We start from the raw sequence: 18,346 nt of genomic DNA on the forward strand, positions 1-18,346 counted from the left end.
TTTCATTGAAAGAAAATGTTTTTATTTTTTCTTTCCTAAAAATATAATAATACAGTGTAAACCATTGTAGTGCCAATCCCTTCACCCAGATTCATGCAAAAATGTCTTCTGCCAACTGCAGTTACAGGGAAAATAACTGTCGAGTCTCAGTAATCTAATCAGTTCTAGCGAGGCTGTGTGAGAATGTAGAAATTGGGAAAATTTCTGATTTTATTATGCAGGTACAATAGTTGAAACCATAACTGAAGGCAAGGTACTTTTGGAAAATCTTGCTTACTCCTCTCCCCTTTTTGCAAGGAAAGCCTGCTTTTTATACATCCTTCAGAAAATAATTTACTACTGCAGTCACTGGAGCAAATATTTTTCCTATTTATCCCAACTACTTTTTGTTATTTCAAGATCTCTTCCTTTGTAGCAACTGCCATTAAAGATGGCAGCTTTAAAGTGGCAGTAAGCAATCTCAAAGGTATATTACTAATGTCCATTCTTACAAAGATCTAGCTGATGGTGAAGACAGAGTCTACATGTCTGATACAGCTACAGAAACTTCTGCTTTTGGTGTTTCCTCCTCTGCCCTTACCACCAGTTCCTATTCTTTTCTAGCCACATAGTGATCTCAGAGCCAGTTCAGCAGAAAATTAATTCCTTTTTCTTCTTTTTTTTTTTTTTTTAAGTGAAATGTTATTTTTTCAGTGTAGATATTTGAGCATTTGAACTGACTCTTTTTTCAGATTCAGATCACTTCAAATGCTGACATGAGAGGTGTGGCATATGGAGCTGGAGTGGACAAATGGTAGTATTCTGGCAATGCCAGTACAGATTAGCTTAAAAGTGGTGTTGCAGCTTTATACTCCTTCTTGAAGTAGTCTGTATGAAATGTCTAAAACAGCTTAAGTTAGACTAAACATTCTATTCCTGTCCCTTTCTGAGGCTATATATTGCTATCTAAGTAAGTGCTCCAGCTGGGCTGAAGAAGATATGTTAAAAATGTGCAGTCGTCTTATGATTAGCTGGAGATGAAACTTTTTAGAGCAATAGTGCTAGGAGAGTATTGACTTACCTAAGTGGAATTATTTTTTTCTGTGTTATGCATTTGGAACATATTTGTGAAACAGATTACTAATTCTGTAAGAAACATCAAGTGAAACAAGCTGATGTACTCTGTACCCTAAATTCAGTCACCAGTAAATCATATCCCATGTTAATAAAAATAGTCAGATATGGCCAACACAACTATTCCCTGGTTAATTAGAGACAATGGTAAAAATTGCTGTTTTGGTGGATATTACAGTTCTTCCTAGAGTAAATTCAGCAGGTTATATCACCAAGTCGATTATGGGATAAAGAGAACAATTATAAAGAGAGAGTAGAGGTAGAAGCAATGCATTTGAAAATGTATACTCTATTTTATGTATTTTGCTAAAAAATTATTAGTCAGATTGAATGCAATGAGACAAAAGAGATATAATTGTATTTTAAAGCGTCATATGAAGATTTCTTTGGGTTAGGTGAATCCCTAGGGTCCAAGCAGACTGTTTTATTCTGCTCTTCTGACATTTATTAGCATATGACTGTGCCAAGACATAGGCAGGATGCTTCTGTAACAGAGTCTAACCAGATATACTAAAGCATTTTTGAAATAATTGCCCGTATGCTTCACTCACACTCTTAAACAGATAGACACTGTGATGCAGAAGATTTCCCTACATAGCATCATTTAACCTCTCTCCAGTCTGGAGTTTGGAAGGAAGCTGGCTTCCAAAATGAAGAATTCTAGGAAAGCTTTTAGGGTAAATAATAGTGCTTTAGAAACTGGACAGAAATGTTGTGTTTTTACTCTCTGGAGATATGTTCTACTTTAATTCAATTCAGCTGTCCTCATGATTTACTGAGAAAGAACAATGCTGTAAAAGTGACCACAATACGCTTGAAAAAATTGGCAGCAGCAACAGAAAAAAAAAAAAAATTGTGCTCAATCACCAAAAGAATGATTAGCTAGGAATAATGAAGCCTGTTAAAATATACTATGAGAGATAGCTAAAAGACCATAAAAAGGTGAAAAAAAGGAGTTAAATCCGCCAGCAGCAAAAGTACAATTTAGAGACTATACTGAAGGTACAAAGGATATGCATACTTCCTGTCATGAAAGATTTGAGAAAAGCAAAAGGAAGCCAGCATGGCTAAACAACAGCGCTAAGAAAGATTATTAAAGGCAAGAAGGCATGTTTGAAAATGTTGAAGTGGTATCCAAGTATGGAAACTAGAGAGGATGAAACTTTGGCAGGTTAAACATGAAAATGCAGTAAGGCAAACCAGAAGACCACTTGAGGAAAGTTTGCAAAAAACAACAATAAATATTTTTTTTAAATATATCAGGCACAGGAAGTCTGTCAGGGAGTCCAAAGAGCCAGGAGATATTCAGAGGATAAAAGGAGCACTCAGGGAAGATAGGGCCATTAAAAACAAAACCAAAAACCAGGTTTACAGGTACTAATACTGGGACAATGTCATTCAAAATTTTATAAAATAGTGAGTTTCCTGTAACTATTGCATTTGTTAAGGATAGAAAAGTTTAGCATCAGCATAGAAGCATAGACAGAAAGCATGAGATATCATGACTGGATGTTAAAATGATAGATAAGTTTCAGTGAAGATTAATGTAAATGCTGCACAAAAGAAGACAAAAGTGCTAATGGACTCTGACCAGTACCCCAGAGGAAAGAGATCAAGGACACCTCGAGTACTGTGTTCAGTTTTGGGCCCCTCACTACAATAAGGACATCGAGCTGCTCGAGCGAGTCCAGAGAAGGGCAACAAAGCTGGTGGGGGGTCTGGAGAACAAGTCTTATGAGGAGCGGCTGAGGGAGCTGGGATTGTTCAGTCTGGAAAAGAGGAGGCTCAGGGGCGACCTTATTGCTCTCTATAGGTACCTTAAAAGAGTCTGTAGCGAGGTGCGGATTGGTCTATTCTTCCACGTGCCCGGTGATAGGATGAGGGGGAATGGGCTAAAGTTGCGCCAGGGGAGGTTTAGGTCGGATATTAGGAAGAACTTCTTTACTGAAAGGGTTGTTAGGCAGTGGAATGGGCTGCCCAGGGAAGTGGTTGAGTCACCATCCCTGGAGGTCTTTAAAAGACGTTTAGATGTAGAGCTTAGTGATATAGTTTAGTGGAGGACTTGGTAGTGCTAGGTCAGAGGTTGGACTAGGTGATCTTGGAGGTCTCTTCCAACCTAGATGATTCTGTGATTCTGTGATTATAATAGACGTTTCTATGCTCAGCACTCAGTTACTATAGGAAAGCAAACACACTGTTGAAAAGTAGCAAAAAAGGAATACAGAACCAGAGAGTATCATTAGGCCACTGAATAAACTCTACACACTTTCTTCCAGTAGAAATAGGAGTCATCAAACAAAACTAGTGATTGGTTGGGTCAAAAGAACCCAAATGTAATGTAGCTGAGCTATAAGACTTCTTGCCACAAAATTCTTAAAGAGTTAGTGAAAGACAAAGTGATTAAGGGCTATTAAAAAAAAAAAATCATCATCACTGACACAAAAATTTAGTCACTGAGCCAAAAATTGATGGAAGCCAGGAGGGTATTCTGGGGAAGTGATACTGTAGGCTCTTTCTGTGTTTGTTAGACTGGAGTAAAGAAGGGGGAACCTAATAGCAGTCTTCCAATATCTGTGAAGAGGCTACTGAGAAGATAGAGGGTGGACTAGAGATCTCCTGAGGTCCCTTCCAAAGTGAATTATTGTGATTCACTAAGCTTTGGCACTGTTGGAGACAGGCTACTAAGCTAGCTGTGCTTTTGTCTGATCCAGTACACCAAATCTCATCTTATATACATGTTGACATTAGAACACACAGTTAGAAATTCAAGCTCAAACTCAAGGTCATGTAAAAACTCACTATCATTGCAAGGCGAATTAAGGAAAGAGTCACTTATATGTGAAGATTCAAGAAATAAAATTGACTTTCTGAGATCTACCTTCATGCTTTCAAAATAAAAAAAAATTGAAGTCCTCGCAAATCATATAATTTATTGTGTCTGAAGATTTTATGAGAAACTTAATATCAAAAATAAATTCATTTATAAACTCAATATATATCATTTTTGTAAACAATGAAGGCTGCAGTTTAATTGGCAATTTAGAAGTCACAGGACTGACATATTGCTAACAAAAATGTGACATGTTCAGGAAGAACAAGCAAGGAAAAATGGGACAAGACATTCTACTCTAAATTATGACTGCTATATGATGTAAAGATGTACAAAATGTTATATGTATCAAATATATTATCTGATATACAGGAATAACCAAGAAGCCAAATGGAAGAATGTCCAGAAATGAAAGTAAAGTAGAAAAAAGAATAGGTACATTGTCTATTGTAGTATTGTTACTTTAATTTGAAAGAAAGTTTTTATTCTGAGTGAGATATTGCAGTACACTAAGGCCAACTTTTTAATATTAGAGTTAGAGGAAATTATAAGGGGACTGTTGCTTTAGAGGAGACTAACAGATAGAGGAAGTGTCTGAGGATATGCAAATGGACAATTATTTATATGAACTGATCGGAAAATGATGGAGTACAAATCTGAAAAGAGCAAAAAAGGGGAGGAGTGAAAGCAACCAAATAATAACAATAAAACATATTATAAAATTTATCTCAGGAGCATGTGGCTTTGATCTCTTGGGAAGGTGTAATAAGGAGAAAAGTAAAGTAGCAAAGTAAGTACTTACTGAAATAAACCTTATCGAACACACAATTAGTCTGAGACACACAAAAAAAAAAAAAAAAAAAAAAAAAAGGAGAGAGAGAAGGAATGGATTTTGCTTCATTAAGTGCAACTGAAGAAAAAAAAAGAATCATACAAATAAAAAACATAACACGGCAAAAGACATCAAAAGACTTAATATAAAGGAACAGCAGAAGTACATGGAGTAAATCAAAAGCTACTGTTAAGACATTAAGAAGTTGCAGGTGAGGAGAGTTGGATGAGAACAGAAATGAGTTAGCAGGAGCGCTGAAAGACAAAGCAGCAAGAAATTAAAGGAATACTAATTTTGGTTTTGGGACCTTTCCTAATTGAAGGCCAGAACCATCAGGAGATGGTCACACTGCGTTCATACCACTCTCAGGAGTAACAACAGCATATTTTAGGTGGTAAGGGCCTGAGGTAAGGGCCATGGTGGTAAGGGCTATGATGTGCTTTTCAATGGAGTTGTGAAAAACGTATGGTAACATATGCCACATCACAACTGAAAGCAGACATTTCTGGACACTTGCATGGCTTCTACTGGAATGCCACACAACAGAGTTGCAAATGCAGTATTGCATCCAGAGTTATTTCAGCCCAGTGTTGGATTGAGGAGGCAGGCCTGATACAATGACTCAATTAAAATACAATGGTGTTTATTTTGTTTGTACCTTTAGTACTATTAATTATTGGACTTTTTTTTTTTATGTATATATATTCATATGCATGAATATGATTCAGTGATACATAACTTACTTCCCAGGCACACAGAAGTCTTTTTTTTTTTTTTTTTTATATTTGTTTTTTTATGTTTAATTTTAGTGTTTGCTGAAATCTTAACTACCTTCATAATACATACAAAGCTAGCTGTTAAAATGTTTCAAACTGCAGAATATTAACGTATTCTGTAAAGTCATTATTCTTCCTTCCAGGTCTCACATAAATGTAAAACATATAGTACTGTAAACAACTGTGATACACTTGTTTAGGAAGAGAAGAGGTTTCTGGTCTTGTCAGCATCAGGCAGACACAACACTATTATTCCTTGCCCTTTCTAAGCTCTTTAATGACATTTAAAAATGCAGGAATCAGCACCTTGTCGGAAACATTGGCCAACATTTATATCCCAAATTTATAGTCACTTCCCCGTTTTCTTGGTGCTAATTAGGAGTAATTATCTTGCTTAAATGCTCTTTTAAAAACAAGAACCTTTTACAAAATCTATCAAGTTCTGAGTATCTGAGTTCCTATGAAATGCAATTCTATTTAAAAGAAAAATAGATAAAGTATTAAGATATTCTAACTAGAATTTAGAAGCTATATAGTACTTTCTATAATTCTTCTATTGTAGTTCTATAATGCAATTTCTCTTCAGTCTTTCTATTAGTCAAGTGATGATTTAAGAATTAGAAAAGACTTGTCTTAGCTCTCAGCTAGAACTTTATCGAGATTGAAAGTGTGTAACATGTAGTACTCCAGCAGTTTCACCTGCATGGTTAACGTGACTATAATGACTGCTTATCTTGCTCTGGGAGATACCAAATTCACTTTTTCAAATATATGCACATCGGCAGCATCTGTGGAACTCAAAACAAAAGGAAAACATTCACTGTGACCTAAAATGAAGACTTATCGGTAAGAAATTTGTACGTGAGTTTTACTCTTGCAGTGACTAGTCAAGTGATGGAGAACATTAGCAGTAAATTCATCAGCTTCTTCATAAATTGAAGAATTATATTGCTTTGGATAAATCAGCCCCACTAATGTTCAAAACAGAAAGCAATAATCCACTGAAACACAGATTGCTTGCTTTCAGTGAGTTAAGTGTTAATAGATAGCATTCATATTCTCATATTCATTTTACAAAAAAACACAAGCTGCTAAACCAAACACTATGAAGCATACACAAATACAGAATCTTTTCACCCAAATGACTGACTGTTCTAGGAACATGGTGAAATTTTTTCATTGAAATAGATGATTCTCTGATTTTCAATTATCCACATAGTTGTTATGCAAAAGATCCATTTAAAGGAAACACAGTTTGCTGGGCTATAATCATGTCACATGTTGAAATTTTATGCCATTTGTGATACACAATGCTATGCTGTTCTCTTCTCACTATGTGTAGACTGTAATAATTAAAATTATAAAAATATATATAAAATACATATAACAATCTATAAGATATGACATAAAACAACATAAAATATGTAATATTTAATATGTAACATGATATATTTAATCATAAGAATTATATAAAACAGATCCACATGGAGAAAAACTGTTAAATACAGCAAACGTTTCCTAATTAAATACGTAGCATAGCATGAGAAGTAAGTGGGAAGACTGAAAACATCTGGAATTCATTCACTGGATACAACAGAAAATCAAAACAGATAAGAAGAAAAACAAGAAATGAAAGTTAAAAAGTTAAAAGTTTCTCAAATATATTCTTAAATATACTCTAAATATAATTGCTTTCTATATAAAGACAGAAATAATTATTCTTATAACTACTCAGGAGAGAATCACCAGAACTGTTCAGGAAACAAGCAGCAGAGACTAATTATCCAGTCAATAAAAATATTGTCTTAGGACTTCTTGTTTTCTATATTCTGTGACATCTTGTTTTCTATATTCTGTGACATGGATTTCTTCACTTTCATCACTGTGAGCTGAACCAATAAACAAGATTAAAAAGGTACATGGTGCCTCTGCCTCTGAGCTTTTATGACCACTGGCAAGTTCAAGAACTGATCAAAGTTAGAGCTCCAATCGTGCAGTGAAGGAAGAGTATCTAAAAATGCATGTTTTGTGGAGTGCTTTATGCTTCCCAGGAAATGATGGCATGAAGAATGCATTCCCAGCAAGCAACTGTATAAAATATAAGCCTCTAGGTGTTCCCATAGACATTATCTACCACAGACCATTCAGCCTTTCCAACTTCTAGCTCTGGGCTAGTTCCATGGAAAGTCTTAACAGCCTATAAATATCTCTTCAGGCAGGTAAGGCTACATCTACATTAACAAATAACTCAGCAAATAAAAGCAGATTGGAAGACTAAAGCTGCTGCTGCCCCTACATCTGCATTATTTATGTCTCAGGGGTCTTCTCTCAGACTAGATCTGGTCTGATGCCTTGAACGGGACATTCCCATCATGAACAAGACTCAGCTACTCAAAGGAGTGGTCAATGGTTTGGAACCCCCACTAAGGGTTGTGTACATCTGTACATTCCTGGAGAAAAGCTTCTGGTTTAGTTTCAACCAGATGGAAACTAATACACATGCACAAAACCTGCTCTATAAACCAAGGCAATGTGCCTTCAGTGGCAATGACTGAGTGCAGTTTGAAAACTGCACTACTGCACTGCATCAACACACTCATGCACACGTGTCCTACATCCAATACAGCAGTGGCAGTGGTCTTTTCAGCTGTCTAGGCACAATGTAAAATTTCTGTTGGTAAAATCCTAGCTCAGAACCTCAGTTGTGCAAGCAAAATTGAATTCCACCTTCATCTTCACAGAAGTAAAATTTGCCTTCACAGAGCAATGGACATATTCCATAGACACTGCACTTCTGGAGGGTGGAGGCAAAGCCCTGCTGAAAATCCTGATGTGCTTGCAATGCAACCATCTGCAGGAGAGACAAGGGGAGAGGGTTTATGGCCAGGAGCCACCTAGCTTTCTGTGCTCTTTGTTCCTCCTTCCACTGCTGGAGCTACCCACTGTTTGTCCGGCCTCCCCTCCAGCAAGAGCGGATAGAGTAGAAGTGAGTAATCAGACAAGTGCAGGATCATCCCTTCAAGCAGCAGGGCTATGCCTGCTTGTTAATGGAACAAGAAAAGTCGCTCAGTCCTGTTTAAGGAGGACAATGTCTGGAGAATTACTCAGCTGTAGCAAGACATTATTTTGCTCCTATTAACTCTAGGCATCTATGGCTAAAACAACTGGAAGGGCGTTTCCTGTTCTCCTTAGCCTACTGTGAAAAATAATTGTGTGCTTCTTGGACTGCAGAAGTCAACTTGCAGAGAGTTGCCTGTGCCGTGGAAACAAAGCACAGGAAGAATTAATGGGCACAACTGCTCCTCTGCAACCAGGGTTGACTTGGAAACTGGCAGAACAATTGAAATAATGTACAAGGTAAAGAGGCGAAAGCCCCACTTCTCCAAGTCATGAAACTCAATTTGTGTTAATGGACAATAAAAATTATCGGGCACATATCACTGCCATTGTCAAGAAAGACAGGTGGGTGCTAAAATCAAGCTGTGTGAAAAAATGATTGTAACTTGATGGAAGGAAAATGAGGGAAAGGAAAGCCAGCATGGTGGTGGAGCAGTTGTGTTTCTCAGGTTGCATAAAATGATTAGATAAACTTACAACTTATCTGTGCATCTTTTTGCAGGTCAGCTGTTCTAGTGTTTTTCATTCACAGCCTTATTTAGCCAGTACTAAGACAAACACTGATATTTCTTACTCAGTATTTGACTTCCTCTATTTCCCAGTGCAAAGTTAGCTTAGCACTTACAGGTCTAACCTTGGCTAAAATGAAATTGGAGAAGGTCTCAGAAAAAAAAAAAAAAAGAGAGAGAGAGAAAGAGAATGCTATTAATCCTGTCAAAGTGCTTAACATTGGTCTAAACTATTTTTAAAGCACTTGTTTAAATTTTAAAGCAGTAAGAGATCAAGAACAAACACACACATTTCTTGTCTCCCTTGTGTGTAAGTAATTTTAAAGGTCAAGCACAGCTTTTTCGGTTCTTGAAACAGCCCTTTGCATTTTTCGAAAGTTAAAAAACATAGGCCAGATAATCAGCTAATGTAAATTAGCAGAGCTCTATCATAGTCAATACAGCAGGCAAATTTACACTGGATGAGGTTCTTGCTGCTGTTTTGTAAAATTCCAAGGAAAAGATTACAGTGTTTTTAAAGAAATATATCCTGAAAGAAAGATGCAGATTTCCCTGTCCGAGTCTCTGCCAGAGGGAATGAACTCATAAGTACCATAAATCAAGACAATGAAAACAGGCAGTTAAAGTCCAGTTCTTGTGATGGCAAAGTATGCTGTTTCTTTAGTTTTGCAATAGAAAGTGAGGCTGTGTGTGCATCTGGTTGGGGGTTCTCTAGAGAAACAAAAAGAGCACCATAGGTTCAGGATGTTATTCCATTAATTCAAAGAAGCGACATAACAGTCATTAGAAAAAAAAAAAAAATCATTCATGCCCCTCACATGATAGTTCTCTCAAAAGATTTTTAGAAGTCTTATTGGTGTCCCTTGGACAGAAGTCAGACAGCAGCTTGGAGCTCTTGAGAACTAAATCAGGAGTTTCCAAAGGCTAACTTTAGAACATGACAGTAATTACTTTAATTGAAGTGTACAGAGTGTTTCTTCTGAGATATCAGAGAAGAGGTTTGTGAATTTTTAAAAGAAGTTATAACTCACCTCTGAATTTTTTATTTTTTATTTTATTTATTTATTTATTTATTTTTGGTGCTGTTTCTTGCCATGGTGATGAAAAAGAACAGAGTGGTATTGCAGAGCTCCCTTCCAGAGCTGCAGCTAGTGCAGATCTGAAGGCTGATTAAAACCTGATCCAAAGGACTGTCAAAACAATGATATACATATCACAGAATCACAGAATCGTCTAGGTTGGAAGAGACCTCCAAGATCACCTAGTCCAACCTCTGACCTAACACTAACAAGTCCTCCACTAAACTATATCACTAAGCTCAACATCTAAACGTCTCTTAAAGACCTCCAGGGATGGTGACTCAACCACTTCCCTGGGCAGCCCATTCCAATGCCTAACAACCCTTTCAGTAAAGAAGTTTTTTGTAATATCCAACCTAAACCTCCCCTGGCACAACTTTAGCCCATTCCCCATCGTCCTGTCACCAGGCACGTGGGAGACATGACCACTTGAGGAAACAAAATCAGTATTATCAACCTCATCCTACTTCCATAGAAGTCGAGGAAGTAAATTTTCAGTGGGAACAGCATCAAACACTTAGGTTTCTTGTTACTCCTTAACTGAATAGCTTTTTAGTGATTTCAGTAGTTGCTTTTTAATTTAAAATTCCTCATAAGTAAAGCACCTTGAAAGGCCTGATATGAACAATATGAGTAGCTCCTTATTATAAAATTTTGTTATTAAAATCAGGCTCAATCATTTTCCCAGTGTTTCACAAAAACATATTTGCAGATCCAGGAGGCTTTCTGAATCCGTCTTTTCTTCTCCACTCCTGTTCTGTAATCACTGCAGAGTTTAAAGAGCATATTCATGTGAGAACACTTTATTTTCTAAATATGCACAACTGGTGTGTTTGGATGGTTATTTTTCAGAGTGAAATTCTGAAAAGACACGATCCTTCTCAGCAGGTCAGGTATTACAGGCTTAAGTCACAAGTAACGTTTTCCTTCACCTTTACTTTTCCATTTCAGTGCACGCAAATAACAGCTAGGTCATAAAAAGCTTCTATAAACTTCTATAGCAGAACTGTATTGTAAACATAATTCAAGGATTCGACAAAATACACGCTTATGTGAGTACTCTTAACTGAGTTATAGTTACATAAGGATTACTCCTAATGAATTAAAGTTGCAAAATATAGGGACGAATACCCATGCTGGAAATCTGGTTGCCCAAGAGGATGCTAATTCCACATTTAACATCAAGAAGGGCCCCAAACTAAGATGGTCTATACCCCACATATAACTAGTCTTTCCTAGTGGATAAGGACTCTGAAGCATGAGTCACAAGGGGTGGGTACTGGGATTTAGGCCACCTAAATATAAGCTTACAATAGAATTCTTAAATATGGAAGTTTTTATTATGCTGCTTTTTAAAATTATTATTTTTTATTTAATTCAAGTAGTTTCTACACAAGGAGCAAAATATGGTGTTCAAAAACAAATACAAAAATATCAACACACAGTCAAGATTTAAAATGCATTGGTTTTGTGATCTTTTGCAAAAAGATCCATGCTTAGGAGGTGTTTCAAACTGCTTTTAGCACACAAGGCAGTTGCTCCCTTTTGGTACATTTACATTGTCACCTTCAACTCCACAACACAGTGTGGTAAAAATGCTGCTTTTTTCAAAACTTATATGATGGGATTTAGCTTTGCTTCCTGGAGATTCCCCTTATAAGCCGACTATTTTCCTCTTCTCCTCTGTTTTTACTCTGTTCAAAACCACTAATAAATCAATGTGTTAATTAACATACTATTACTTTTTGTTTGTATGGAGTAATACATACTTAGAGATTGGAATAAATATTATAAATATACACACAAGGAGGGCAACTATGTTCTGAGTGAAGCATCTCTGTTATCTATGTTCCCTTAAGAAACACTAATATGCAGTATCACTATATAAGGAACCTCCAGTATTACAAAGCTTGAGTTATCTTTTTAAACCACATGCAAAGATTACGGCTCTTCTGGCATGCATTCTTCAGCCTATACTAAAACCAATGCTATCTTGGTTTTATGAAAACATTTTTAGGAGGCAAAAGTAAGGACTAAGAATTTGAGGAAATGCCAAATTAATGGTTAGTTGTGCATTGGTAATTCAAGACATTTTATCTCTTTGTGTATCTGTCACACACATTAAATGAAAGGGGAAAAGTAGATGGACATATAATTAGACATTCTATATAATTAATTCATCAGACACATAAATGTGATTTCAACAGACAGTATATGAACCACTTATTAAATTCTGGAACATTCATATAGTATGGTCTAATGGTATAATGAACAGATTTTCTTTAGAGAATTCCCTACTTTTTTAGAAAGGAGAGGGGTGAATTTCCCTATTTATAAATTAAATGACATCTAGGGAAACTCCCCTAAATTTAGCTCTTCAGCATACACAACTTAACTTGAGCTGCCAATCACATTTGAATAGCTAGCAGCTAAGGCTGGCTTCCATTCCTCAGCAGAACATGTGCCACCACCATCACCACCATTCCAGAAAGCCAAGTCCATCCTGCTTCCTTTTCTTTCCCATCATTAGAAACTTTGTGTGGCTGAGTCTGTTAAACAGAGACAATATGCCCATTTTTTTCCTTCAATTTTCACTTCCACTATCACTATCATTGCTCTGAAAGTTTTGGGGCATTCACAGTTCTGCACGTACCTCTACAGAACAGACAGATTCAGTCTCAGGTTGCTCATGCTCAGCTAGTATTTTAGCAGACTGCTCAAGTTTTCCTGGGGAATTCAAGTCACGGAGAATAAATTGCATTTTTTTGCAATTTCTGTTTTAGACAAATTCAAAGCGGCTTTCATGAGACAAAGGAAAACACAGTTTTCTAGCCTAAATTGTTTATTTGTAACAGCCTTAAAGGAGGTATTAGAACATTTAATACAGATACAAGAAAAAACGTAAAATGAAAATGGAATATATTAGGCAACCAGGCTGTTTCCAGCTCCCTGTACAATTACTATAAACCTGCTTCCACTCACCCTGTAGATGTTCTTTATGTCTGGAGACAGAGCGGAGCCTCATTCCAGTATGCAAGTTCCCCTTGTATATAATTTCTTTTCTGCCAAGCAAGAAACCTAAAGACCTAAAGTGGTTAGTAGATGCATATGTGGGCCCAGAATTCCACAAGTGAATGCTGCCATTTGTCTCTTCCTAATTACCATGAATTCTTTCTTTGTGCATTCAATGGAGATGGGATTAACGCAGCTATTCTGTTTAAAAATCAAACCTCAGCATCGTCACTTGCAATGCTCCAGTAACTAAATTTATGGTATCTTATCTTGCAGAAGAATCTCTGCTGTGTTCCAGGACCATTTGTTAATGTCACTGTAGCTATTGAAATAGCACAAGTTCATTATATTGTTATTGTACATACAGCATAACAAAGAGCCAAACAGAAGGTCAAATTTTGATCATGTGACTATGTATATAAATCAAGATCATTTCCACCAAGTAAAATGAAATTGCTGGAATAGATGGTTAAAAACAAAATTTGTTATTGTAGCACCCACTGAAACAGTGATTATAAATAAATACACAGACACACATACAAAGGATAGAATATATAATATTGTACCTTTGTATGTTTGGATTTCTCTTAAAAAGCAAATGGGAAAAGATCAAGGATACAATGGGATTTTTCATTACTTTACTGAGCAATAAAATCCAATATGAAGCTTAAACTGCTTGAAACAAGATCTTCAGTTTACTAAAGGAATTTTCAATAGGGAGAATACATTTTGCTTTAAACCATCAGTTTTGCAACCTTTTTGGCTACTCCACTTACCTCAGGAAAACTGGCAATTGTGAAAACAGGTTTCTTAAAACTGACTGCAGACTTTTTTAATCCCCTTGACCTACAGTTCATGCAGGTTATATAAAGTTAACAGAGACTAACTCTGTCCCATAACATTTCCCCCTGAGTCAAGGAAAGAATCAGTTTCTAACACCATTCTTAGTTCTTCTGTTTCTAGTCCCCTTACATCCACTCAGGGCACTGAAGCAGGCAGACCTTCATAAGGATATCTGAATATAAGTCTGAAGCATCCAAAGTCTCAAACATGTCATTTCATCCCAAGACAAAAGGAAAACATGGACAGAAAAGGTTTTAGATTTCTGAAGATCTAGTCTATGCCACAACACAAGCGAAGGATCAGTTTCTGTTATTATAAAAGGATGGACACGTTCACACACGTTTTGAAAAGCACTTGTTGCCAGCATTATTCTGCTGTAAAAGACAATGTTAATACATTCCCAGTTTTCTCCAACATAATTTATTCAATTTCTAGCTTACCTTCACCATGTAATTAGGTCTTTTCCCTTAATCCTGGCATGGTAACATGTGATTTGTGAAGTCCTTAACACACCTTCTGATCCTTACAGCAATGAAGAGATGCACTACAACCTTGCATAGGTTAGAGAAAGCTGTCTTTGCCCTTATCTCCACTGTATCATCTACTACTTCTATAAAAATTGTGCCAGCAAATTCTATTGATGAAAGACAAACAGGAGATTGTAAAGGACATCCATGACAGTACTTGAGACAGAAATGCTTCTCATCATTGCAGAGAAGCATCACATACCTGTCTATAGGGGAATACTGGATATTCATTCATTGGGACAAAGAAAGATTAAATAAATTTATGCACTTACATTCCTTCCATTATCCCTCTGCTGACAGGACAGCAAGAGACTGCCTTGGCCTCACACTCCTGTCACCTGCTATTCTCTTCTACAAGCAGAATTTAACATCTTTGTCATATGCTGATTAAACTCCATTTAGGAATTATTGCTTCCCACTGCTCCTTTTGGAAGGCAGTTTCAGAATATCGGTCCTGTGTAGTTTGCTTGTTTCCAGCTTAGACTGATTATTAGCCACACCTATCCTTGTATAAATACAACTAGCTTCTTGTTTCTGCTTTACCTATATATTTCCTTGGCCTCCACAGAAACACAGAATCTTAGCTTTTTGCCTACCAAACCAAGTGATCAAAGATCTTTTTCTATTTCCACAAAACAGACTGTTCATTCTCCTAAATAAGCCTTCTTTACTCATGATCAGAATTTAGAATAACCTTTTAAGCAAGAGTTAACAGATCTTTTCATATTATATTATAAGAGATCTTATGAGGGCCTCATGCCTCAACACATCTCTATTGTTTCAGGGTGTATGGTGGGCCAGCTAGCATATCTGCCTTTTCCACAGCTACCAGTGTCTCTGAAATATAAGAATACAGCTAATCCTGCTTTATTTTATTTACAAAGCTTCTTGTCACTGAAAAAGTGGTATTTCAAACCGTAGAGAAAATCACTGTTTTCCACATTTGTGATTTCTGCCTTCTAGAACTGTATTTAATATTTTATTTTGCAATAAAGATGAATGTGTTAAGAAAGTAAATGTGCTGCAGAAGATGAAGTAGGCAGCTTGAAGCTGTCTATTTGTCACTAGCTGCAGTGTACAGCTGTAAAGCTCCAGGATCATGTGCTGCCAAGGGAACAGCAACCAATTTCAGGGCCAGGGCCAGAAGGCAAGAAGTTGGCAAGGAAATTCTCCTCCTTCCCCTGTACACAAAAGCAGAGGTACAGGGAAGGAGAGACGACTGGGTCTCTGTCTTAGAGAGGAGGAGGAAGGACCATTCACGTACAGAGTGCCAAAGCTCCTGGGGAAAGAATGCCATTAGGGGCAGCAGGATTTTTTGATGGCAATTTTTAGCAGCTGGCTCCTGTCAAATTTAACTAAATAATTTCCAGTACAGGCCTGAAGTGTTCAGTCCTCATCTCTAGATAAGCTCAGCTCCTGTCTGTCAGAATAAACATGAATTCTGTAAGCCTTGTTTTAACAGGGTAGGCTATGATAAAGGAAAGAGAATGGAATTTATCAAAATCATAGTATGATTTTCCTATAAAAAGGCATTAAAAATGTTAAATTATTGGCTTAGAGAAAAGCAGAGATCTGTTAGATATAAGAAAAATAATAAATTACCAGAAGTATATTAATTGCTCTTGTGTAAATTCTGCAAAAATTAAAGAACACAAAGGAACTAAATGATATTTAAAGACAGATTGTTTAGAATAAAAAAGTAATTGTATTTTACAAGATACAAAGCTTATGCAATTAATCACAATATGATTAAAGAATAACTTAAGAAAATGTATATAAGACTGGAATTAAATGGAGAACAAAAATATCCACATTATTTTTTTTCTCTTTATCTCTCTCTCATTCGCTATCCTAATACTTTCTGAAATAATCCATTCACTTAACCTAGGAAGGACTAAGGGAGAAAATATGGCAAATCACCCTTCTCAAGCTGCTGAAAATGATGACTGTTAGACAGTATTGCATGACACAGAGAGAGAGAAAGAAAATGAAAATCGTTAAACATAGTCCCCCAGAGCTGGAAACTCTAGGGAAAGAGTTGTCACACAAATCTGTCCTTCTGAAAACGATACATTAAATTCATATTACTTCATAAAGGAAGGCAGACTGAAGTACATTTCCTTTTTATAACCACTCTTTAAAATTAGCAAATGACTTAATAGATTGGATATATTACATGAAAATTATTACCATTTAAAAAATCTTACGTTTGTGTTGCAGCCCTCCATTTTGGATTATTTCCAAAACTGTGTGGGAAAAAATATACATCTCATCTTCATATTTCTTGATTCTCTATCCTGTCAGAGCTCAGGGCTGGTGAGTAGGTCAGTACTGCCATCTTAATGAAATTGACAATCAAAGCAAAGTAGTTTAATTCTGTATTTTCTTATGCAATTAAACCCATAGTCAAGTAAAGAGTCAATTTGCAGGATTTAAACTATTAGGCAAAGCTAATTTCAAATATTTCTCATCAATCTAACTGGATAAGATATCTCCTCTTCTGAATGAGGCCTCCTTCCACAGCTGTACTCAAAACACACAGTCACACAGAATCCTTTAAAATAGGGAAAAATCATTAACTTCCAACCTTTCCCTCTCTCTAACTATTATCTTTAAAGAGATATATATCTAAAGCAAATTCGTGGTCTCCCAGAAAGGGTCTGGTCTCAGTGTCTGTTCTCCCTGTCGTCTCTTCTTCAGCAGTTGAAAAGCTTTAGCTGTTTGTTTCCCTATAGGAATACTAAGGGATAACAAGAGTAGGCAATTTTTGTCACTGTACAATAACCTCTTGTTGACAGTGAAATCTTACTTGGTGAGCTCCAATACTAGAGGACCTTCAAATGAAGAAGATAAAGCTTCACTATGAAGTAATTCTGCATTTTCTCTTTTTCTTTTATTTTTTTTTCTTCTTCATGTTATAGACTGCTTTGATTGCAATTCCAAACCTCAAAAGAGAGGAAATTCCAGAATTAAGGTTGACTTACTGCACAGGTGCTGTGGTTGGGCATTTCCTGAACACCTGTTTTACTAATTTTTTTTTTTTAAATATAATTTGCAAATACTATTTTTAGTGTAAAAAGAGGTAATCCAAACCACAACTTTGGGCATGGACCCATTCTCTGGCCCTAGGGTAAGTGGCATAGGATGGTTTGTGTCCATGCAGCCAAACTCTCTTCCTCCACCAGAACAGGGGGAACTGCCTGTTGGAAGCAGTTCTTGGCTTACAATATTCCTCTGACTGAGCTCAGGCTTGGAGAACATTGGATGGACCAGAACTGTGCCAAACAGAGTGCTAAAAACTAAACACCACAGACCATTGCATGCCAGTACTTGAGCCCGTACTTAGTCTCTGTTTTGTTTATTAGTGTACATATTGCCAGTAGGTTGGGCAGGAGGATCAAAAAGCAGTAGGGAAAGAAAAGAGCTATTTATGGTAAAGGACAACGTTGGCCCAAGAACAAACATGTATAAATTAAGCATGAATATGTTAGGCTTCAAATTAAAAGTAGGTTTCCAACTATGAGATGAGTCAAATTCTAAAACATCGTTCCCATAAACCAGCAGGGGCAAGAAACTTAACTCATTTTATGCTGAAAATGGGTAAACCTTTGAAAGGGCTGAGCCATATAGTTTCTCTTGATGGCAAGGGAATTCAACCTAGTATATCATTTTGTTTCTGCATACATTTTAATCCTTCCCACATTCCTA

Source organism: Cygnus olor, chromosome 1 (genome assembly GCF_009769625.2).
Source record: "Cygnus olor isolate bCygOlo1 chromosome 1, bCygOlo1.pri.v2, whole genome shotgun sequence".
Lineage (NCBI taxonomy): Eukaryota > Metazoa > Chordata > Aves > Anseriformes > Anatidae > Cygnus > Cygnus olor.